Below are 25,021 nucleotides of genomic sequence, written 5' to 3' on the forward strand. Positions count from 1 at the left end.
GTCACTGAGAAAGCGTGCACATCCATAATTATGGTTTGCTGAACCCTCAGCACTCTGATCTTCTGAATTAATTCAACTCATTCTGAACTTCACAAAGGTACAAACTACACTTCCCTTGAATTTCCCTTCCTGGACTTCTGTGTGTGTTCCCTGGGATCGGGACCGTGGGCACAGCACTCAGATCTTGTCACAAAGACTCCAGTGATTCCCATGCTCTTATTCTGACTCATATTAAAATCTACCCAGGCTTTAGTGGTAAAAAAATCTTCAAAGTCATTATTCTGAGGCTTCAAATAGACCTTGTCTTTCTTCTTTATCAATGATTAATGATCCACATAAGTTTGCCTTAGGCTTTTCTTATTTTTTTGGTTCTTCGTATTTTATAATGCACATAGCCTTGAGTAATTCAGGCTTATCCAAGGAAAAATTATTGGCCATTTGTCTCCTGGCCATCTATAAATCCTCTTCATCATCCCAGCTGCCTCTGTGTTTACCCCACATGTGCTTTCTGCTCTCTTTCTAACAAATATTCTTCACCTCATTTCACCCCCACTTCAGCCTTTGGTTTTATTGGCCAAATCTCAGCTTAGCAACTGTTGCTTATCTCAGCTTTCCTGGGCATATGTTCAGGACCTAAGGCAACACATGATAAAAAAAAAATGTGTTTTGTTCAGAGAACCATTGCTATGTTTAGCATACAACTAAGCATATGCATGCATATATTATTTCTTCAGAACACTTTCTGTCAGAGATGCTAGTGGCATGAAAGCTTGAGTAATATTTCAAGAATGATGCAACTTAGCAGCATGAGCTCTTATCCAGAAATCTGGGGGATCGCTCCAATGGATTAAGCTACTGGTTTGATTTCAGGTCTATTACACTGTGCTTAAAGAAACTATATGTTGCTAACTGAATGTAATAAAAAATATATAAATAAGTAGATAAATTAAAATCCACAAAGCAGCAGCTGAGTGGGAAAACTCTCAGCTCCTGACTTCTTCTACCATAACAGTGGGATTGTTGCAGATTCCGAGAAGGCTGTCCCTTTGCTGGTTGAACAGAGCTGAACCCACAAGGCTTCCTACATCTTCCTCCTGTTAATTTGTGTTGGTCTGACCTTCTTGCTTCTAGGTCAGTGCCACTCTGTGCATGGCCCCTTATGAGCTAAGATCAGAAATTGAATGTAAACATTTAGAAACTCTAAAACAATTTTATGTCTATTCGTCTAGTAGCAATACACACACACACACACACACACACACACATATACATATATGTAAGTTATTCCAATGATATGTTTTTAATTTTTAAAATTCTTTTTCTGGTAATTCATGATCTATTCTATTTTATTAAAGCATTCGCCTGTGATGGATTGGAATTTTGTTGTTAATGATCTTTCCATGGTTTGAGAAACACAGTTCTGACAGGCCATAGGCAGGGCTCCCCTTGGCCCATCATATTATCAAATTTTATATAGAACAATAACACCGGTGTGGGCAAGCATATGTAGAAACCTGTCCTTTCCTATGATTGCATACAATGCCATAGATATTCACAGGGTGTTTGCACAAGTGCGATGCCAAAGGAGAAAGTGGCTTGTTTGAGGAACTAAAAATGGTCCTGTCTGGGGCACCTGGGTGGCTCTGTCCATTAAGCATGCCTTTGGCTCAGGTCATGATCTCAGGGTCCTGGGATTGAGCCCTGGGTGGCAGGCTCAACGGGGAGTCTGCTTCTCCCTCTGCCCTTCCCACTGCTTAGTGTGCTCCCTCTCTCTCTCTCTAATAAATATTCTTTTTTATTTCATTTTTTTATTTCATTTTTTATTTTTCAATTTCATTTTTTTATTATGTTAATCACCATACAGTATTTCATTAGTTTTTGTTGTAGTGTTCTATGATTCATTGTTTGCATATAACACCCAGTGCTCCATGCAATCCATGCCCTCCTTAATACCCACCACCAGGCTCACCCATCCCTTTACTAAACATAGACATACCCTGCAACGTAGCAATTGCACTACTGGGTATTTACCCCAAAGGTACAAATGTAGTGAAAAGAAGGGCTATATGAACCCTAATACTCACAGCAGCAATGTCTACAATAGCCAAACTGTGGAAGGAGCCGGGATGCCCTTCAGCATCAGACGAATGGATAAAGAAGATGTGATCCATATACACCATGGAATATTAATCAGCCATCGGAAAGGATGAATACCCAACATTTGCATTAACATGGGTGGGAATAGAAAGGATTCTCCTAATAAATATTCTTTTAAAAATATCCCTTTTAGAAATAAGTATATAAATAAAGATGGTCCTGTCTGGCAAACACAGTTCAGGCAAGGCTTGAGGGGGTGGGTGGGGAAAAGAGATAGCAAGGATGATGGTTGCCTACACGAGGCTACTAATTTCAGTGGGTATGGAGACGTATTTTGGAGATAAACACACAGGACCTGGTTAATGACAGAGGATGGGGATGAAGGAAAAGGAGGAAAGCCAAAGGGAGACTTCCAGGGTCTTCCACGAGCACGGGTTGCCCGACGGAGGACTCCTCAACCGTGGGACAGCGTGGTTTTCATCAGCTGCATTGTTCACCTCTACCCAGCCAGTCAAGACAACGTGGAGCTTTGTCTTCTGCTGTGTGCAAAGGAAAACCATTTTTTTTCCATTTTTCAGGTATAAAATTCCATCGTAAGACCCACCATGCTTTTTCAAACCTTACAGAGTAACGCTCCCTCTGTGGTTTGGACACCATCTTTCTGCCTGACCAAGAATGGCTGGTGGGAAGGAAAGGAAGTGCTGGAAGATGGGAGGAAGGCAGACCCGGACTCAAGCTCTAGATTCCTTTCAGATAATAGTACAATGAGCCAAGTCAGTTCCACTACTGCAGTTTTTTGTTTCTTTCTCTTAACATGAGGATAAATATGTAATCCTTAGTCTGCATCTTTATGGGCCAAACACCGCGTCATGTGGAGCATTTATTAGTGAACCAAACGGATGTAGCAGACAGCTGGCAGTCTAGAGGAATAATAACAAAAACATACGAGTAACAATTATATGATTTATTTGAGAGATAGAGAGAGAGAAAATGAGCAGGGAGAGGGGTGGGGAGAGAGGGAGAGGGACAGAGGGAGAGGGAGGAGCAGACTCTGCTCAGCAGGAACGCTGGGATGACGACCTGAGCCTCAGGAGACGCTTAGCCGACTAAGCCATCCAGGAGCCCTTGGAAGTGACATATGAAATGAGGCCTGAAGAATAAGAAGCCGCCAATGTTCCAGCAACAGAAAAAAACGGTGTTCCTGGAAGAAGGATCAGCAGGTACGAACACGGAGGGAACCAAGCCACATGTTTAAGTTGAAGGAGACAGTGTCACTAGCCGCAGCAAGAGAGGAGTGTGAGACCAGGATGGAAAACAATAGGAAAGTTAGAGATCATTTCTGCAGTTTTGACAGCCACCCAGATGGTGTAATACACTTGAGAAAAGTGAGGTTGAGACGTTTCACAATTTGACCAAAGACCTGGAGCCACCGGGTGCTGAGTCTGAGCACCGGATGGGGGCTGGCGGGTTCTGTGTCCTTCCTGTTCCCCGTGCACTGCTGGCTCAGGAGCACCCATGATATGTGGTCTGGACTGTGGGATGGGTTCTTGTCATAGTGGGCAAGACCGGATGCTCGAGGGGCTGGCTCCCCGAAGGAATGTGTTCTTTGAGTTCATGCGAAGAAATGCACATGTGGCGCCCTACTCTTGGTGTCGGGAGCTTGTCTAGTGGGAAGAGGAAGTGAGGCCAGTGGTTCACAAAGAACATCTGGTATAAGAGAAAGAAGGATTAATAAAGTATGCTTGGGAAATCGGAGTGGGCTGGGCTGCCAAGGTATAGTTTTATCTGGAAGGGCTAGTGTTTCCCACTTGGGAATACGTCAGTATGAGAGGACTGGCTTCACTTACCTGGCACTGGGCACAAAACCCACCACATCGACTATTTAGCATAATTTAAATTAAAGATAAATTATTGTCATGTTGACTCCAACTTTACAAAACGTCTTTTTAAATCTACAACTGAGGATGTGCCCTGATGCCTCTCCTCATCTGGCAGCACATTGACCCCAAGGGGAGACACAATGTCATGAGGAACACGGGACGCCAGCCCGAGCAGGAGGCAGGAGTGTTGGAGGGAGCCTTGGTGCCCTGGCATTTCCAAAGGAAGATGATGGCCGGCTCTGCTCCCCATTTGTCAGGACCCCAGCAGACATCACCCAGCGGGGAAGAAGGTAGAGATCTCAAGTCACTTTAAGAGCTTCAAGATAAATCTTCAATGTACGCTAAAATGTAAGTTTACTGACGATAAGGACTGCACCATATTCATGTATCATATTACATTCATATCCATATCCTGTTCAGTACTAGATCAGTACTCAGCATGTGGTTAACACTAAAATATTTAATGATAGGAGAGAGGGAGGGAGGGAGGGAAGGAGGGAGGAAGAGGGAAAGAAGGAAGGGAGGGAGGGAAGAGTGAGGTAGGGAGGAAGGAAGGTAAGAAGGAAGAAAACTCTTTCTGAGTTTCCTACAGTTTTCTAGTAGGAAACTCAGATTTCCTGGGTTGACATGTGTAGTCACTACTATTGCTTGAGTGACATTTGCTGATACAACGTAAACCAAGGGAAGCAAAGATGTTAGGGTGTTTATCACCGCTGCCACTGTGTCAGCTTAGAGCCGGGGGTTCGGAAGACTTAAACTTTAGGGATGGTCTGCCATGAAAGCACGTGGTCTCCTCTACTCTTTGTTCAGAGAAAACAAAGACTGTAGCTCAGAGGAGGGTGCCTTAGCCAGACAACCCCACAGAGCCTGCTCTGAAGGAGATCATAGACTAGTAAGAGATCTATGGCTTATACAGAAGGTGCTGCCAACACAGCTGGCCAGGGGGAAGAGCCCTTGGAGAGGTTCCCATAGAAAGGGCCAAGGGCTGTGTCTGACTGAGTAATGGACAAGGTCACCTGAAAAGGAGACATCTGAGCCAAACCTGGAAAGATGGCAGTGATTTGAGTTTAGATATCACAACTTAGCCCTTCTAGAGGCAGTCAGATTTTCAGAGAGATGGACCTCATCTTCCTCCCATCCAAGAGATGGCTGGAGTCATGGGGTAGACAGACTGTACCGGAAACTGCTTCAGAACCCCTGCCTGCTCATGTTCCTCCGTGTTCTCTAGTAGAGCTAGAAACAGTCACCCAATCCCTGAATCGGAATACAGCATCTGTCAACAGTTTACCCCTTTACAGCAATTAGCCCCCAAACCTCACCATCTTCTTGGTTCGGGTTCAAGAGCAGACATCAATGGCTGGGATGGGAACAGGCACAGAAGAGAAGCAGTTCAACTCAACCCATTTGTGTCAGCCAGTATCCTATGAAATCAAATCTCTCGTTTCCTTATGACCTGAAAAGTTCTGTGTCTTAATCACACACCAGATTAATGGGAACTTTCTCCAAACAGGGGTGGCAATTTGATACACAGTGCTAAGAGTCACTGGGGTAGTAAAAACAGGGAAGACAAGACCGCTTTGTAAAATGAAGTAAGTCAATTGTTCACCATCAAAGATCTGATAAGTCCTGGCATCTCCGTGACCCTTTGGATGGGCCACACCATCTTAATGGGAAAATATGTTGCATTTGGGTTCTACCAGGCTCCTGAGATTTTAAACCTCAAGCACGCTGTGTAGGGAAGCAATAAATGGGGGAATGGAAAGTGGGTTTTGCTTCTGGAGAAGGATGATGCGATGAGTCACTATTTAAATGAATCCGCCGAGCTTTGCAAAGTCTTAAAATGGACCATTTAATTGCGAATACAGAGTCCTTAACATTAGAGTGTCTGGAAGAAGATAGTCTCTGAAGTGATGGGAGGGAGCCGCTGCCATGTGACACTGGGATGAGAGCAAGAGCTCAAGATGTGAGGAGGAAATCGGTGTGTTGAATTCTGAAATAAATTGCAGCCATCAGGAGCTCTTCGCTGTGCCTGGGAATGGCGCGTCAGGGAGAAAGGCGTTGTAAGTGCTTTCCTGAGAACGGTGGGCGGATTCTTTTCAGAAACTTTTAGGAAATGATCTTGACCAAAAGAATGTCCTAGATGCAAAATCAATAGGAATGGATCACCTTAAGCCTCTTGCTTCTTCTCAACTTTTTTCCTGCTGGGAACTGTTTTCTCCAGTGTTTGATGAACTTCTTCAGGTAAATTAAATACAGAGTGAGTTTAAGGCTATGATTCTCAAACAGGGTGACTTTGCGCCACCCCACTGCTGCCCCAGGGGGACACCTGGCCACGTCTGGAGACATTTCTGGTTGTCACAAGTGAGAAGGTGCTACTAGCACTGAAAGAATAGAAGCCAATTCAGGGCCAAACATCCCACAATGCACAGGACTGTGCCCCCAGCAAAGAATTTCAGCCCCAAATGACAATAGCACTGAGGTTGAGAAACCCTTGTTCAAGGCCAGTTCTTTGTGTGTTTTCAAACTGCCCAAGTAAATCATGTTTGTAATGACTCCCAAGGCCAAAACAGAAGCTTCCAATTGTAGGTAATCCACACCTGTGATGTCTGTTTCTTGTAAACTTATGAAATATACATCTGCTCACCTAAATCAGGAATCACACCACACTGCTGTTGCTATCTGTCCCATGTAATTACTTTTAAATAAAATGATGATGATGTATCATAGAGTCAGATACCCCTCCCCCTGCAGAGCTACTTAACAAAACCCACAGCACAGCAAAACATATCCTAGAGGTAATTCCCATATATTCAGGATTTTTTCAGATAATCTTGGATATATATCAGGTCTTGGTGACATAAACGTATTTCAGGATCCCAGGAATACTCATAACCACCCAGAAATATTACCGGAGCCTCAGAGAAAACTGCTTCAACTCACAAAAGACTCTTGGTTAGATAAACTAAGAATACCTACCATTTTCTCAGTGCTTGTTTCTGTTTTTCTTATTGTTGTTGGCTTGTTTTGTTTTGTTTTACTAGTTTTCCTCCTCCGTGGTAGACGTGGTTTATTTTATCTCACACTCGAGGGAGTATGGAGCCCTTATTTTAAGGCTATGTTGTCTCAGGCCTAAAGCAATAAAGGAACTCACCTAATTATAGTTAATTCCAGTGAATCATCATGTTTTCTAGCCCCCCTCCACCCCTTTCCAGGGCCTGACAGGTACTAAGTAGGACCTAACTAAGGGGACCTTTGGAACCAGAATTCAAAATAGAAAAACAGGTTCATTGTAGAAGATGGATGGATATTTCTGCACACTGAAGGACTATTTTCCTCCACTATCTTCAGTCTGCTAGATGAGAAGCCTCCCTTCCCCCACAAATAGAAGCTATACTGAAAGGAGCTGATGTGGCCACAACCCATGCTGCAGGAGACAAGGAGAGGCAGGTCCTGGGAGGCAGCCAAGAAGGGCAAGGAACCAAAAAGTCATCAGAGACAGAGTCCAAGGAAAACCACTGGGAAGCTCGCTACTGAGTAGGACAGAATGGCCACAGGTGATGTCCTTAGAAACAAAAATAGGGATGGTAAATTCAAATTCCCTTGGCCATCTGGTCTTGGGGAGGCAATAGAGTAGAATGGTTAGTGTCATGGACGTGATTCAGTCACTTGGGTTTACATCCCAGTTTCACCATTTACCAGCTCTGTGATACTAGGCAAGATATTTGACCTCTCTGTGCCTCAGACGGTATTCACGTTCTTTTAAACCTTTACTGAGGCTAATTGAAATTAACCTTAGGGGCGCCTAGGTGACTCAGTGGAGTAAGCCTCTGCCTTTGGCTCAGGTCATGATCTCAGGGTCCTGGGATCGAGGACTGCATCGGGCTCTCTGCTCAGCAGGGAGCCTGCCTCCCCCTCCCCCTCCCCCTCTGCCTACCTGTGATCTCTCTTTCTCTCTGTCAAATAAATAAATAAAATATTTAAAAAAAAAGAAATTAACCTTAAAAAGTCACCCATTATTTAACAGAAACAAGAATTAATCTCAGGTCTTCTAACTCAATGTTTGCCACAAAAATGCTCCTAACAGGGATAGGTTATTCCATGCCACAAAAATGCTCCTAACAGGGATAGGTTCCTCACTGCTGCTATGGACAATGGTATGGTAAAGGCAGGTGGGGAATAGAGAAAAAATGATGGGTGTGGGGAGGGAAGGCAACAGATAGTGAAAATGAGGAGAGAGGTGATACAATTAGATGCAAAATGAGAAGAAGTAATAAAATGAGTGTCAAATATGGACAGAAGGAGGGAAGGATTGGTGATTAAAAGACACACTTATGCATCTTAGTCATGGGTGAAATGAACCTTCTGCATTGAAGTATTTTTAATTTGAACAACAATTTGTAAGCTATAAATGTTTATAATGAGAGTAATTTGTTCGACTTATGTTAAATAAAGTAAGACGTAGTATTAGCCATTAAGAGATACTCTGCAGATTAGCACAGTGATAATTAATTTTTTTGGACCATAATCCATTCAAACATAAGTCATTTTACCACTATTATAAATCAGAGACATTAAAGCTTCAGGTAAACGGAAACATAACCCTCTCTATTCCTGCACTATAATCTGAGTTTGAAATATAAAAGCAGAGTGAGTCTTCCAGATTAAAGGAGACTGGAGAAAAATGACCACCAAATGCAGGACCTGATCCTTGATTAGAGCCTAGCTCGAGAAAATATCTAGGAAGCATATTATTGGGACATTGGATAAATTTGAGTAGAGACTGTGTATCAGATAATATTAGCAGATGATATTATTGTATCGATGTAACTAAATTTTTTAGTAGAGTGATGGTATTGTCATTATACTAGAGCATGAGTTTGCTCTGGGAAGTACACGCTGAAGTATTTAAAAGTAAAGTGTCATGAAGTCTGCAATTTCTACACCTTTCAGGTGGTTCAGCAAAACCAAAACAATAATTGTCCATGTACACAGAGACGTGGCCAAAAGTTAATCATTGGTGAGTCTAGATTAAGGATATTTGGGTGTTTGTTGTAATACACTTTTTACTTCTCTGTAGGCTTTTAATTTTTCAAAATAAAAAGTCTAGAAACATGCAGTTTTAATATTTATATGAAGTCAGAAATCCAGATTAAACATGGCTGAGATGGTTGAGGAAGTCCTGTGAAAGTAGTCGAGCTGACTCAGATGCCATGAAAGAGAGAGATGTAGTTACTCCATTTATCATCCTGCTATTCAACTAAAGAGGTGACCCCCCTACAATCTGGCTGATTCAGTTTCATGAATGACAACTTTTTCAGGGGACAATAGAAGTAGAAACCAGGAAAAAGTTTTTTCTTCTCTAAATAGGTCAATTATATGAATAAAGGACTTCAACAATCTCCAGGAGACATAATCTACATTACATCAATGATACCAAACTCCTTGAAATCATGGAGGAAGCCAAAAGGAAATACACAAATACAGAATTCCAGGTTATCAGTGCAGAATACTACCAGAGGCTTCTCCCAATTTCCCATGAAAAGGAGGTAGATAATTAACAAGACCCAATCACACCACTTGAAGCAAAAAGTAAGAACATATTTGGCGACATTCCCACTAAATGCAGTTGTGGGACAGAAGAAAGAAATGCATTCCTCAACATCTTACACTACTTTAACAAAATGAATCAGATAATCTTTAAAACTAAGAAGCTTGCTCCTAAAATGATGGCTGCCAAGGAAAAAGAGCAACCAGTCCCATGGAAACGGGAAGTCTGAAGCTACAGAAAGAACATCTTCAAGGAAAATGTAGATTTAATGCAGTAGATACTATGCCATGGTTGAGAGAACAGACTATCTTAGTGATATGGCACAGCCGTACAATAAGAAGGTTTGAAAAATGGAAATGCAAGAAAAACAAAAGCTAAAAAAGGAAGACAGGGTCCAAAGTTGAGCAAACTCAAATATGTATTGAATGACTCAGGTAAAGTCAATAATTAAAATCGATGGGATCTTGACACATGGAACATTCCCCCTCCAGTGGCACAAATCTAGTGACTTTTTTCTTCAGTGGTGAAACCACATTACTTGTTTCTGCAATATATACTACAACAACAGAAACAGTGTTTGGGGGATTCACAGTTTAGAGTTAAACCATGATCAGAGTCTTTTCTCAACTGAGAGTGGATCCAGGGCAGGGTGAGTTTGGGTGGAGTTTTTGCAATACTGGGAACTGAAGGAGAGATTTTGAGGACACCCTGTTCTTTAACCTCAATTAAGTGTTATGATGAATGCGTGACTTTTCTAGGATCCCCTCTTCATCCAAAGAAATTTCCATTCTGTTATTGAACCTTTATCAACAACCAGTAATAGCTGATAGCCACAATGTTCAATAAATACTTCACAATAATTACTATTATTATTTGTATGCTCAAACCATGTAGGATGCATGGATGATGAGTCATGATTCCTGTTCTGTAAGAGAAAAGACTTAAATATGGAAAAAATATCCAGTAACCTAAAGAGTGATTGGGATGTGCTACATTGCTCAGTGTGGGCTCTGCGGTGCCACAGGACTTGACGGGAGAACAAGATCTGTGATAGTTGCAATGGTCAGAGAGACCTTGAAAGGAGACTTAGTTCTAAGCTAGCCCTTGGAAGCCCTGAAGACAAGAGAGGGCCAGCATTCCAGGGGAGAAGTGTGTGGTTTTTTTTCTTAAGTAATGCATAAGTTTTAATACAAACCAGTCACATTCATTCCTAGAAGGCTGATTTCCAGTCAAAAATCCACACCAGTAAAAACATTATCAAAGGAGAACTAGGGCAGGGGGCTAAAAGGAGCCCTGAACCATATTCCCAAGACTGATGCTCAAGGCCAGCTTGAAGGCAGACACAGGAAGAGATTCCAGGACAAGGCAGAGGGTCTTCTTCATCTTTATGTCTGAGCGTGAGGCTCCATTGTAGAGGGAAGGTAGGGGAAGTACTCAGCCACATCCAGGCCCTATCCCAGGAAGACAGGTGGGGTGCAGGGAGGATGTACCACCACTGCTACCTTCGATAGTGGCCAGTCTGGACTTCCCACCGCTGCTGTCCCTGAGGTCCTGGCCCCATGGTTCACGGCTCTGCCCAGAGACCCAAGAGCAGAGGGCCCACTGTTCAGAGACCCTAAAGTGAGGCAGCCCACGATGGAGGGGATTAAGGACTGGATCACACATTTTTCACAGAACCAGAACAAATAATCCTAAAATTTGTATAGAACCACAAAAGACCCTGAATAACTAAAGAAAAGCAAACCTGGAGACATCACAATTGTGGACATCAAGCTATATTACAAAGCTGTAGTGATCAAAACAGTATGGTACTGGCACAAAAATAGACACATAGGTCAGTGGAACAACATAGAGAACCCAGAAATAAACTCACAACAATATGGTCAATTAATCTTCCACAAAGCAGGGAAGAATATCCAGTGGGGAAAAGACTGGTGTTGGGAAAAACTGGACAGCAATCTGCAGAAGAAGGAACCTGGACCACTTTCTTACACCATCCCCCAAAATAAATTCAAAACGGATGGAAGACCTCAATGTGAGATAGGAAACCATTAAAATCATAGCCAATGAGGTTTATCCAAGGCGTGATTATTGCTAATTGAAAATCCTCCAGGAGAACACAGGCAGTAACCTCTTTGACCTTGGCCATAGCAACTCTTTACTAGAAGCAAGAGAGACAAAAGCAAAAATAAACCATGGGAACTACACCAAAATTAAAATTTTCTGCATGACAGAAGAAACAGTCAACAAAACTAAATGGTAACCTACAGAATGGGAGAAGATATTTGCAAATGATATATCTGATAAAAGGTTAATATCCAAAATATATAAAGAATTTATAAAAATCAATACTCAAAGAACAAATAATCCAATTTAAAAATGTGCAGAAGAGGGGCTGCCTGGGCAGCTCAGTGGGTTAAGCCTCTGCCTTCGGCTCAGGTCATGATCTCAGGGTCCTGGGATCGAGTCCTACATCGGGCTCTCTGCTGGGCAGGGAGCCTGCTTCTTCCTCTCTCTCTCTCTCTACTTGTGATCTCTCTCTGTCAAATAAATAAAATCTTTTAAAAATGTGCAGAAGAAATGAACAGACATTTCTCCAAAGAAGACATCCAGATGGTCAACAAAACATATAAAAAGATGTTTAGCATCACTTATTATCAGGGGAATGCAAATCAAAACTACAGTGAGATATCGCCTCACACCTGTCAGAATGGCTAAAATCAACAACACACGAAACAAATAAGTGTTGACAAGGGTGTGGGTAAAAAGGAACCCTTGTGTGCTGTCGGTAGGAATGCAAACTTGTGCAGTTACTGTGGAAAACAGTATGGAGGCTCCTCAAAAAGTAAAAAATAGAACTACCCTATGATCCAGCCATTGCACTACTGTGCAAAAATACTGATTCAAAAGGATATATGCACCCTTATGTGTATTGCAGCATTATTTACAACAGCCAAATTATGGAAGCAACCTAAGTGTCCATCGATTGATGGATAGAAAAGAAGATGTGGTATATGGTGGTATATATATACAATGGAATTTTATTCAGTCATAAAAAAGGAATGAAATCTTGCCGTTTGCAACAACATGGATGGAGCTAGAGAGTATAATGCTAAGTGAAAATAGTCAATCAGGAAAGGGCAAATACCATATGATTTCACTCATATGTAGAATTTCAGAAACAACAAATGAGCAAAAGGGAAATGGGGGAAAAAAGAAAGAGGCAAAGCAAAGAACAGACTCTTCACTATAGAGAACAAACTAATGGTTCCTAGAGGGGAGATGCATAGATGATGGGTTATATAGGTAATGGGGATTAAGGAAGGCACTTGTGATGGGGACAGGGTGATGTATGGATGTGTTGAATCACTGTATTGTAAACCTGAAACTAATATAACAATGTATGTTAACTAACTGGAATCAAAATAAAAACAACAAACTTTTACATTTCTATTTTATTTTTTTGTAAGATTTTATTTATTTATTTGACAGAGAGATCACAAGCAGGCAGAGAGGCAGGCAAAGAGAAAGGGGGAAGCAGGCTCCCTGCTGAGCAGAGAGCCGATGCAGGGCTCGATCCCAGGACACTGGGATCATTACCTGAGCCGAAGGCAGAGGCTTTAACCCACTGAGCCACCCAGGCGCCCCTACATTTCTGTTTTAAAGATGTTATTTGAATTCAGTAAAATATACATTGTTGTTCATCCTTCCTTTTATTGTTTTAGAACTCTTCCTGTATCTTCACTTGATAAACCTCTTATTGCTTTATTCACAAAAAAATACAAATTAAAACTCAAAGTGGTCACACAGAATGGGAGAATTGAAGTAACTTGTGTTCAATTTCTTTGTCTTTACAGTCACTGTGCTATCAGTGTTTATTTTGAATCAACTGTTTAAATGCAGGAGTTGGAGACAAAAATTGTGGCTAAAGCAGCTGGAATGACTGGTAACTCTCATGAACTTGTTCTCAAAAAGGATAATGTGTTGAGAGTCAACTAGGTAACTGGGAGTTCTTATATTTATAGGTGGATTAGAATTAATAGAATTAATTTATAGGTGGAATTCAATGTTACTAAAGTATATGTAATAAAAACACAGTAATGTAAAGCTTACATGTACATGTATATGTGTATATATATATTATGTGTGTATATTTACATTTACCTAAATGTATATTTTTAAAACTCAACAGTAACCATAGCAACTAAATCACTATAAGATTGGTGGGGAGGAAAGTAGTTTATCACCTGCATCTCAATAATCACCAGCATATGGCAAAGATAAAAATCAAGCTGACTTTTCACCAGTTCAGTTATTGATTTTAAGCTCTCTGCATGGAAGGTACCCCTTATCACCTGCACCTGGTAGACTGCTTTCACCATCCTTTCCTTGGTAGAAAGTTTGAAAAACTGAAAGAATCAGAAAGGCAGTAGGGAATTTTACATTGAAAAAACAGAAGAAAAGTGTCCAGCAGGTTGAAAAACTGGCCAGAGACATTAAAAACAAGATAGGTTGGCTTCTGGGAGAAGATCTGGGTAGGAATTTAAGAGTGGAGATAAGCAATAATTTAAGGAAAATAACTGCTATCTTCTTTGATAGTGATGGAGACTAAAGGATTTTTAGTAACAATGAAATCAATGATAAAAAAATAATAATAACTCACCATGGACCAGACTTTGTTGCAAATGCTATACATGCTTCACATGTGTTAAGTCATTTTATTCTCATAATAATCATACGATACTGGTACCATTATTATTCCCACTTTACAGACAAAGTCACTGAGGCCAATGAAGAAATTGCTGGGAATTGACTGAGCCAGTTCCTAACCCAGGCAGTCAGATTTCAGACTCTCACTCCTAACCACTACACTGTGCATTTCTTGAGACACTAAGTAAAGACTTGAATTGTCATCAGTTTTATTTTTTAGTCAGATTGCTGTTCCTCTAAATTGACGTAGCATGTGAACTCAAGTGCACAAGGAGCATTTGAGCTACAGAAGGACAAGGTGATGAGCTCATGAAAAGAAAATAAATGGAATCCAGAGATATTTTGCAAAACAATTATATAGGATTTCATGGTGACTAAAAATCAGAAGATAAGAAAAATGAGTCAACCAACGATGACTCAAAAAAATTAAGCTTTAATAATGCAGAAAATGATGGTGGTGCCACCGACAGAGAGTGGGAAATTAACAAGTGGGTGGATTGGTGGGTGGAAGGTGATAGTGAACTTGGCTTTGATAATTCAAGGAGAAAGCTTCAATAAGCATTTAGAAATACTGCAACACTATCAAGAAGAGAACAAAAATGGAAAAGAAGATTTCAGAAATAGTAGCACAGATGACACAGGACACTGTTGAAATTGAGGCTTGGGATGCATTGATTGAATGCTTTATACCCTGCTTCATTCCATGGCGGATTTGAGGCAGTTTATACTGAAATAACAAGTGATCATTCATGATATATTAATTTTATATATAAAGACATTTATTTTAACTTCATCTTTCTCTTTTCTAAATAAAATAATTTAATTTTTTGCCTCAGCCCTTATCTTAGACCTAAACTTTTATTGATCAAATGATATTCATTTTAAACAAGTTTTTTGTATTCCTCTGAGCTGGAGCACTAACACTATTTACCTATTCATTATTTATGGTATTTTATTGGTACTGTCTGTCTTGTCTCACTTTGCTGTGTTTTATATCATATAAGATACTAGAAGTCTAAATGGTAAAGATAATAATAACAGTATTTGAAAATCATTATTGAGATTATATGTGTACATAGATATTTTCTCCATAATGTATTCATATTTTACTCTTCCTTTGCTCTCCTCTGCTATTTTCTCAACAATGGCTGATTTTATGGATTTTTAGTAGAAAGTTTTGAAGTCAATCTTCCTCCTCCAGGGTCTAATAAACTAAGTACATAGATGTGGCTGTGACATAAATAATAATAATAATGATAACTGATGTGTCAGGTAAGAGAAGTAGTGGGTGGAATTAAGCAGGAAGTTTGAGTTCTTTTCATTTCAATTTTACTTTAGATGCTCATGTTGAATTGGACTTTTTGTTGTTGTTGTTTACTAAAATGAGTATTAGGTTTGTGATGAGTGTTTATTGGGTTTTGTCCACTTACTGCCACTGATGAACCCTACATCCTTGAGCAAGCCTATTTTCATCGTAGCATGTATGGGATATAGAGTTTTAGCAATAGTATTCATTATGCATTCTAAGGAATCCATGAAGTTCCACTGTCTTGGTAAGAGCAGAGTGGAATCAGAGATAAAGGGAGATTATGATAATTGGGGAGTCAAAAGAGGAAGACCTAGGAGCTGATGACCAATGTATCATAGTCACGTAACATGAGATTAACAATAGGGGAAACTAGATGTGAACAATATCTTTAACACCTTCTCAACTTTTTTTGTAAATCTAAACCTTTCCTAAATTTTCAAAGCTTATTTTTAAAAAGCTATGATTAGTAAATTTTTTAAAATGTGGAAATTAAGGAAATAATGGATAATTTCATAAGACAATTTCATAAGAATATCTGAATCATAAAAAAAAAAAAAAAAAAAGAATCGAGGGCACCTGGTTTGCTCAGTTGGTTAAGCGTCTGCCTTTAGCTCAGATCATAATCCCTGAGTCCTGGAATGGAGCCCTCAGGCTCCCTGCCCAAAGGGGAGTCTGCTTCTTCTCTGCCCTTCCGCCCCTCCCCTCTCATGCTCTCTCTCTCAAATAAATAAGTAAAATCTTTAAAAATAAATAAAAGGTAAGAAAAGAATCAAATGGATAGAGCAGTTTAGATAAACACACCAATTTCAACACAACAGAAAACAGTATTTGCAAACAGAAAGACAAATCAACTGAAAACAACCAAAATAGAGCACAGAGAAAAAGAACATTTGAAATAGGAGATATGTGGAACATGTTTAATATGTCTACATATACATAGTCAGAGTCCCAGAAAGAGATGACAGAGGAAAAATGGGATGTTCTAAGAGAAAAATGGCTCTTTTCCAGAATTGATAAAAATGAAACAACACAATAACCCACAAATGTAGAAATCCCAGAGAAACTGAAATAGGGTAAATAGACAAGCAAAAGAAATTCATACCTAAATAATATCATATCAGACTGTCAAAATCCAAAGAAACGAGAAAATCTTAAAAGAATCCAGTAAAAAGTAACATTACCATAATATATAAAAATTCTACAGTTCAAATAATAAGAAAACAAACTACCTAATTTTACAAAAGAGGAGGCAAAATACATGAAAAGGCATTTCTGAAAGAAAGATGGACAAATAGCATGTAAGCACATAAAAATATTCAACATCATTAGTCATTGGGAAAATGCAAATTAAAACCACAATTAAAAACCAGGACACACACATTAGAATGTTTAAAATAAAAAAGAATGACAATGGTATATGCTGGTAAGGGAGTGGAACTGAAACCCTCATGCTTTGCTGGTAACAAACGCAAATTGTTACATCCCTTTTGGAGGACATTTTTTTAAAGATTTTATTTATTTATTTGACAGAGAGATTCACAGAGAGAAAGGGAACACAAGCAGGGGGAGTGAGAGAAGGAGAAGTAGGCTTCCTGCCAAACAGGGAGCCCAATGCAAGGCTCCATCCCAGGATCCTGGGATCATGACCTGAGCTGAAGGCAGACGCTTAACCAACTGAGCCACCCAGGTGTCCCTGGAGGATGGTTTTTCACAAAGTAAAACAGACATTTACCATGTGACTGTTCAAAGAACATTTCTTCACTGGATAACCTAACACTGGAAACCAACTAAATGTCTATCAATTAATGAATATCTGAGTAAACTCTGGTAAAACCATACAACTGAAAACTACTTGGCAACAGAAAGGAACTACTGAAACATACATCAGCAAAGATAGACCTCAAAGCATTATGTTCAGTGAGAGAAGTTAGCTATAAAATGCTACATACTCTACTATTCCATTTATATGAAATGCTAGAAAAGGCAAAACTATGGTCACGTAAATTAGATCAAGTAGTTGAACAGGGTCAGATTTGGAGAAAAGAGGTTGATTGCAGAGTTGCATGAGAAACTCTTTGAGGTAATGGACATGACTGTATCCATTTGAAAAATCTCTAAATCATATACTTAAAATGACTGACTTTTATGGTATGTAAGTCAGACTTCAATAGTGTGATTTTTTAAAGTATAATCTTCAAAGAGCAACAATAATGACAGCTGACCACTCAAGACAAATGGGAGAAACAAGAAGCAATAGAATATTTTAAATTACTGGAAGAAAATAACTTTCAATCTAAAATTTTATACTCAGCAAAAGTATCCTTCAAAACTAAAGGTGAAATAGACACTTTTAGACAAAAGACAGTTGGAAGAATTTATCATCAATAGAATTGCATTAGAAGTAAAAGTAAAGACTTACTCAGGCAGAAGGAAAATGATCCCATGTGGAAAAGTGGAAATAGAGTATGGAATAAATAATACCCAAAAAGGTAATTGTGTCAGTAAATGTATGTTAGTACTGACTATACAAATCAATAATTGCTTTAAAATGCATGACAACAACGACACACAAGAAGGGATGGAGCTATAAATGGAATTAAAGAGTACAAAAGTTCTAGAAGTATTGGAGAAATGGTAAGATAAAAATTTTAATAGACTAGGGGCACATGGCTGGCACAGTTGGTAGAGCATGTGACTCTTGATCTCAGGTCATGAGTTCAAGTCCCACATTGAGTGTAGAGCTTGCCAAAAAATAAAAAATAAAATTAAAATTTTAGCAGACTGAAAGCAAATGAATGTTGAACTCTAGAATAAACACTAAAACTATAGTAAAAGTATGCATAATTTATTGTTAAAAGAAGGGAAATAGGTTCATAAGAAATGATCTTGATGAAAAGAAGAAAAAGAAATAGACATTGATGGGCCAAATTAAAAAATGAATAGGAAGAGGGTATAAATCTATATTAGTAATTGGTAAATTAGCAATTTAAAAACTAATTTGTAAATTAGTAATTTAATTATTAATTAAATATAAATGGATTTAATTCTCTGAGTAAAACTAAGATTGTCTGATTAGGGTAGGCAGCGGTGTGCAAGATAAATTAGAGGACACAGAGATTGAAGGCAATTGATGAAGTCCCAGCTGTATGGGGGAAAAGGGTTCATTCTAGTTTGTAGAATCACCAGCTCCTGGCAGCTACTTCACTCATACCAGATAAGATGACCTACTCAGCCCTCTGGAAGGGTAGGCCAAGTAGGGGTTTCTACTAGGGCTAGATGGAACAGGAATGTTGATGGGTAGCAATGGAGTGAGATCTCTCCAGCATGAGTTTCTTGTCAATACTTATTTTCTGCTTGGGGATCCATCTTAGGGCCAAGACTTGTCCTTGGATACAGCTCAATCGACTTAAATGCGAAGGGAGGGGTGAGCACACAGATGGAAACATCCATATTGGTGATATCTGATCTGGGAGCAGATCAGATCAGGTGCGGATGTTGATCATGCCATTTTGTTTGTGTCTGCTTCACATGTTTGTTTTAGGAGACCCCATGCAAAAGGGTTTGTTCTACAGATCTTCCTCATATGTTACCTGTTTATTGTGTAATGTAAACATGTACAGCTAACTCGACAGTCTATCAATAGAAGGATGGTTGATTGTTACTTTATGTATTTTAATCTAATTCCTTGATCATTTTTGCCTCACCCTTGGTTTTCTTTTATCATTCAACGCAGTTTAACATATCCAATCTCATCATATTTTATGCATTCTCATAAGACATTTTTGAGAATCGGGTGGGGATGAATAAACAAGGTGAAATAATGGCAGGTATGAACACTGGAAAAGACATCAATACAAGTTGGCTATGCAGGATAAACAGATTTTAAGCAGGCTGCTCTGGAAATTCTTTGGAAGAGCAAATACTTCAAGTAAGCATAGACCCAGAAGCTATATTTCCAGAGGGATACACTAGAGGGCGTGTGGGATTTGGCGTGCATTGAGGAAACTGTCAGTAGGAGTGTAGTAGGAACGACTGCTGTTGGGGAATTTTGGTGAGTCTTTGTCTATTTTGCCGTATTTGAAATTTAAGAAATCTGTATTGATTGACTTATGCAAAGTCAGTTGTAAGCAAATTGATTTTAAAAATTGAAGCTTGCCTTTCTGTAATATTGTTTAGTTATAGAATTCAGAATTGAAGGGCATCTTACTTGGAGTTTTATGGAGTTTATTCACATGGGAATTTGCTTCCAATGCAGCATTCTACCCAAACTTGCTCAGTGTTCTTTAGGTTTTTTTGTTTTGTTTTGTTTTGTTTGTTTCTTCCTCTTCCCTCCAAACCAACAAGTCTTGGCTCCCACTTCCTAGGACAGGCCTTCTAAATGGCAAGTTGATTAATCTGGCAGTCTAGTTTGAGATAAAGTATAATGGCTAATGATATCTCATTACTAACCACACCTACCTATCCAGATAGAATTATGGTGGTTTTGTGTATGTGTGTGGGTATATGGGGGTGTGTTGAGAGAGAGAGAGAGAGGAGGAAGGGTTTTGTGCAGAGGGAGAGAGAAAAGAGAATCTTAAGCAGGCTCCATGTGTGCAGAACACCCCCTGCAAACACACACATACACAAGGGTCAGTCTCCCGACCCTGAGATCATAACCTGAGCCAAAATCAAGAGTTGGACCCTTAACCAACTGAGCACGCAGGCACCCCTAGAATTATGTTTTCAATTGGTTCTAACTCCAAATTCAAAACCCTCTTTGACTACTGAGATAAGTGTGGGAGTTGCTTTAGGGCTTCCAGGTGTGAGTGACATAACCTATTTCCCTGTGTACTCATGTGCCCAAAATCATAGCAATTTATCCACCCAAGACAACAGTTCCACTCTCAGGAGAATTACTACTCATACAGCAAGCTGAAGAGCATTAGATATTTTATGGGAGAATTTTGTTATTCAGATCCCCAGTGTGAGGATAATGCATCTAGAGCTTTGGTATATTATGAACTGTTGCGTGGTTGTTTAAATCTTTGATAATAATAATGGGAATTAGATACAGGGCTGAAATGCTTTTGATCATCTCCAAACATTCTCTCAGTCAGTAGTTTCAGCCTTCTGTCTTTTGGGAAAGAGAATAGGAGAAATGAAACGATACAGATTTTGGAGTCAATAAATCTGGACTTAGACCCAGACTACCACATTATCCTGAATTTTATTTTCCTCAGCTGTAAAATGGGAATATCAATACACATCTCAAGGATTTGGGGGGAAGCTTTATGTCTTATGAAAAGTAACTAAAAATAAGGGAGCCTGGGTGGCCCATTCAGTGACGCTTCTGACTCTTGATCTCGGGCTCAGGTCTTGATCTCGGGATTATGAGTTCAAGCCCTGTGTTGGGCTCCATGTTTAGCATGGCCCCTACTTTAAAAAAAAGTAACTTGGAATATGTCAAGTAAATGTTCACTTTGTCTTTTCCATCAAATCTTTTGTCAGATACAGGAGTCATGAACAAAATTAATTTAAATTGCATTTCTGGTATTTAAAGTTGAAATGACATGTCTAGTTAAATACTGGTAAAGCAAAATTGCTGGTGGAGAATACTAAATGGTGAGATGCCCGAGAATGACAGAATGGAGATGGGTTTGGTGCAACCAAACAATCGACACTTGTGACATCTGCCCACTATCTAAGGTCTCAGCATCTGGTCCCCCAGTAGAAATGGTTCACTATAGAACACTCTGGCTAACAGCCTCTCACATAAGTCATCATTCTTATCTCAATTTTATCACTGCCCACATGATTCCACATAAAAAGGAATGAATATTTAGACTAGAATATAGTTAAAACTCTTGTGTTGCTTGGATGTGATCTAAGTTTCTTCTTCTTCTTTTTTTTTTTTTTAATTAGTCTTTTTAAGGGCTCCTGGGTGGCTCAGTTGGCTAAATGCCAACTTTTGGATTTGGCTTTGGTTGTGATCTCTGGTTGTAGTCTCTGGGTTGTGATCTCAGGGTCATGGGATCAAGCCCAAATGAGGCTCCGTGCTCAGCATGGAGTCTGCTAGAGATTCTCTCCCTGTTCCTCTCCCTCCCTCTTTGCTCCTCCCCAGACTCATGCTCATTCTCTCTCTCTTTCTCTCTCTCTCTCTCTAAAATAAATAGATAAGATCTTTAAAAAGTATTACTCTTTTCAGCAAAATAACAAACTAAAGAAATGTTTGCTTTTAGGGACATTTCTCAGGTTATATATTATTTCAGTTTTTGCAAAAAAAAAACTATCTATCTGATTATATGCAATTGTCATAAACCATCATTTTCAAATTAGCTATTTAAGTTTAACATGTTATTTTTTAACCAATTAGACGATATGTAGAATATGTAGCCAGAACTAATAAAATAAAATGCCAGTAGTTATGTATACATGAAGAAAAAATATATATACGAAGAACAGTTTCTATTACAAGTTCCTGCTATGGGATACAGGATGTGCCTTTTAATTTTTGTGGTTTTTTTTGACTCAGAGACAGAGAGCGATCACAAGTAGGCAGAGAGGCAGGCAGAGAGAGATGAGGAAGCAGGCTCCCCCCTGAGCAGGGAGCCCAATGTGGGGCTCGACCCCAGGACTCTGGGATCATGACCTGAGCCAAAGGCAGAGGCTCAACCCACTGAGCCACCCAGGTGCCCCAGGGATGTGCCTTTTAGAAAAAGTTACTATTCTAGAAAATGATAACTGAAATATCAGCAATAAAAATAACAATCTAGACCGGAATGACTACAAAGGGAAACAAAAAATTCCATGAAATCCCTGATTATCCACATTTAATTTTTATTTAGTTGTGGCTTGAGTGTTGATACTCTTTGCTACAAATCTTTTCATTCATTTCCTGGAGCCTGCACTGATTGGATTGGGGGCTGGGGGTTGGGTGACACATTCTCTCAGAGGTTTCCGTCCTGGGTCTCAAAATCATTCTGAAAGAAGAATGACTTTCATCTTCCTTTGCTTAGAGGGACACACAGCTCTGGCCCAAGTATTAATTTCCATGACCATCCTATTATGCCGCCTTGTTTGAACCAGAGATAATGGTCAAAGCTGATTAAAATATACTTCATGTGCATTCCGTTGGGTTTCACTGTAAAATATAATTCTGTGCTTTTCAAAGTTATTTATTTAAGTTTTTATAACTAAATTCTCTGAGGGTGTTTTTGGTTTTTTTTTTTTTTTTTTTTGCTAACTTGTGTCATTTTAAATCACATATATATTATTAAATAAGGTAAAACGAAGGTATTTCAGAGAGGAATCCATTCTGCATTTTAATTTCTCCAAAGATCTAGAAGGCTAAATCAGCCTTACTCTAAGGACAAGCTCCCTGGACCTTGTTCTGAGTTCTCACTGTTCTCTTTACCCCTCTCTTACCCCTCTCCCCCACACCTCCTGGGTGTTTTGTTCCTTTGTCTTTTTAACCCTGGGAGATTAATGCTTGCTTCAGCAGCATCTATATTAACCCTGGGAGATGAGCAGATATTGCATGAACACCTCAGCTATTCTGAGCAAAGGAAATAAATAAGCTGCTCTATATGGGGGATGAGAGGAAGCAACTTGGGGAAGGAGGATATAGTTGTTCGGGTGGGAGAAGGTGGATAAGTCTGGAACAGGCCAGAAGAAGGGCCAGTTCAGCTACCACATGGAAATAAGTACACAGGGGAACTAGAGGGTGAAAAACAAACTTCCATTAGGACTGAAGGGAGGGAGAGTCCAGCAGGCCGGTCAGGGCATCAGGCACCGTATTGAGAATAGAGCCACAGTGTCTGGGGGTGAGGTTTGGGGTGAGCCGAAGGAAGGAGTAATCCAGGGTCAGTATTCTCAAGGTGTCAGTTGGCTTTATTATCATGAAAGATAAGAATAAAACGAATAAGGCCAATGAGACCAGTTCTGAGATACCTGGAATCACTCAGTGTGGTGAGATTTACAGGGACCTCTTGTAAACCCCCAACTATCTTGTCCCCCCAATAGTGTTCTCAATATCAAAGTCCACTTGGCTATATTTTGGGAGGTGAGATCAGGGCTCTTTAGACAAGGAATTTACTACTCTACCTCCCAGGCATCGCCATTAAAGGGGAGAAATCAGAGAAAGAAGGGGAAGGAGAGCCTCAAGCGCTAACTGATGGGACCCAAGGACTGGAGAGAATGATGGGCACCCAGTCAATAAACACAGGAGTGAGAGCACTTAAGTGACAAAGAGGACTACGTGGAGAGGCGGCGCAGGGACAAATCCCCACTGATGGCACCTACATGCATTTCTAAGGAAAGCAGAAAAACGATGTCATCTGCTGAGAATAAGGAGGAACTCAGAAGGGCTGAGTAGACTAATGAGTTCATTATTATCAACAGTGTTCATCAATAAAATTCTTAAAGTATTTTCTAAGTAAAAACTAAGTATCAACCCTTTTATTTATCCTGGCCCAATGGGTCACTAGCACAGAGACGCAAGTAAAATTTATCTCTACATCCAGTCATCTAAGTCATCTAACAGTTGAGATGACTCCAGGGACGACTGAGAGTATAGGTTTAGGAGAAAGAAGAACAGTTACAAGAAAAAAAAAAAAAAAGGAGTTAAAATTGGGACTGAATGAAATGGTTACAGTTTTTTTTTGTTTGTTTGTTTGGGGGTTTTTTGATGGTTTCAATCCTGCATAACACAAACCTAGGGTCATATAATCTAGCTCATAGAGAATCAAGTAAAACACTCTATAAATATTTACTAAAATCACACCAGAAAGAACTGAAGTGTTATTGAGATAATATAGATATATATTTCTAGAAAATACGTATTTGCTGGTTTTTATTTTCATCTTCTATAAGCAATGGCAACATTGAGAGATTTTTGAACATACAGTCGCAACCCATTCATGGTCTATTCTCATTGGATATTCCTGGATCACAGAGAGATTGTTAAACTAATCTGGTGCATTTTGATTTAAGAAAACAAAACAAAAATAATCATCACCATCATACTACCCTGTATCCTCAAAACCTCTTCTTCCTTTTCTGTTACCCACCCCCCCCTTTTTTTTCCCTTATTTCATTAGCATGGAAAGCTCCAAGCTTGGGATTTTAGGCCCCAAAACACTGCTTGGATATCCATCTTCCTATTAACAATTAAAAAGGCACCAGCTCTGATTTTCTGTCTAGGACATTAAGAAGATATTCCTGAACCTCTGCCCTGCCTGGAGGCTTTGTTCTGACTTACAGGAGAGCTGAGAATCACAAGACTAATCTTCATGGGTAAGAAGGCATCCTGGACTCTTGGACATTCCAAAATAAAGATCCCAGGGTTAGGTCCTGGGTGATGAGACTTGCTGTCTGGAAGGACTTATGGAGATTCAGTCATTTAATGCTAGTATTGAAGTGAATGTGACCTTACTCTGTAGTCAGAGCTGGGATATCTGGGCCACATATGCTTTATCTCATTTAATCTTTATAATAGAC

The sequence above is a fragment of the Lontra canadensis genome, unplaced genomic scaffold (assembly GCF_010015895.1).
Source record: "Lontra canadensis isolate GAN:19392208 unplaced genomic scaffold, GSC_riverotter_1.0 scaffold215, whole genome shotgun sequence".
Taxonomy (NCBI): domain Eukaryota; kingdom Metazoa; phylum Chordata; class Mammalia; order Carnivora; family Mustelidae; genus Lontra; species Lontra canadensis.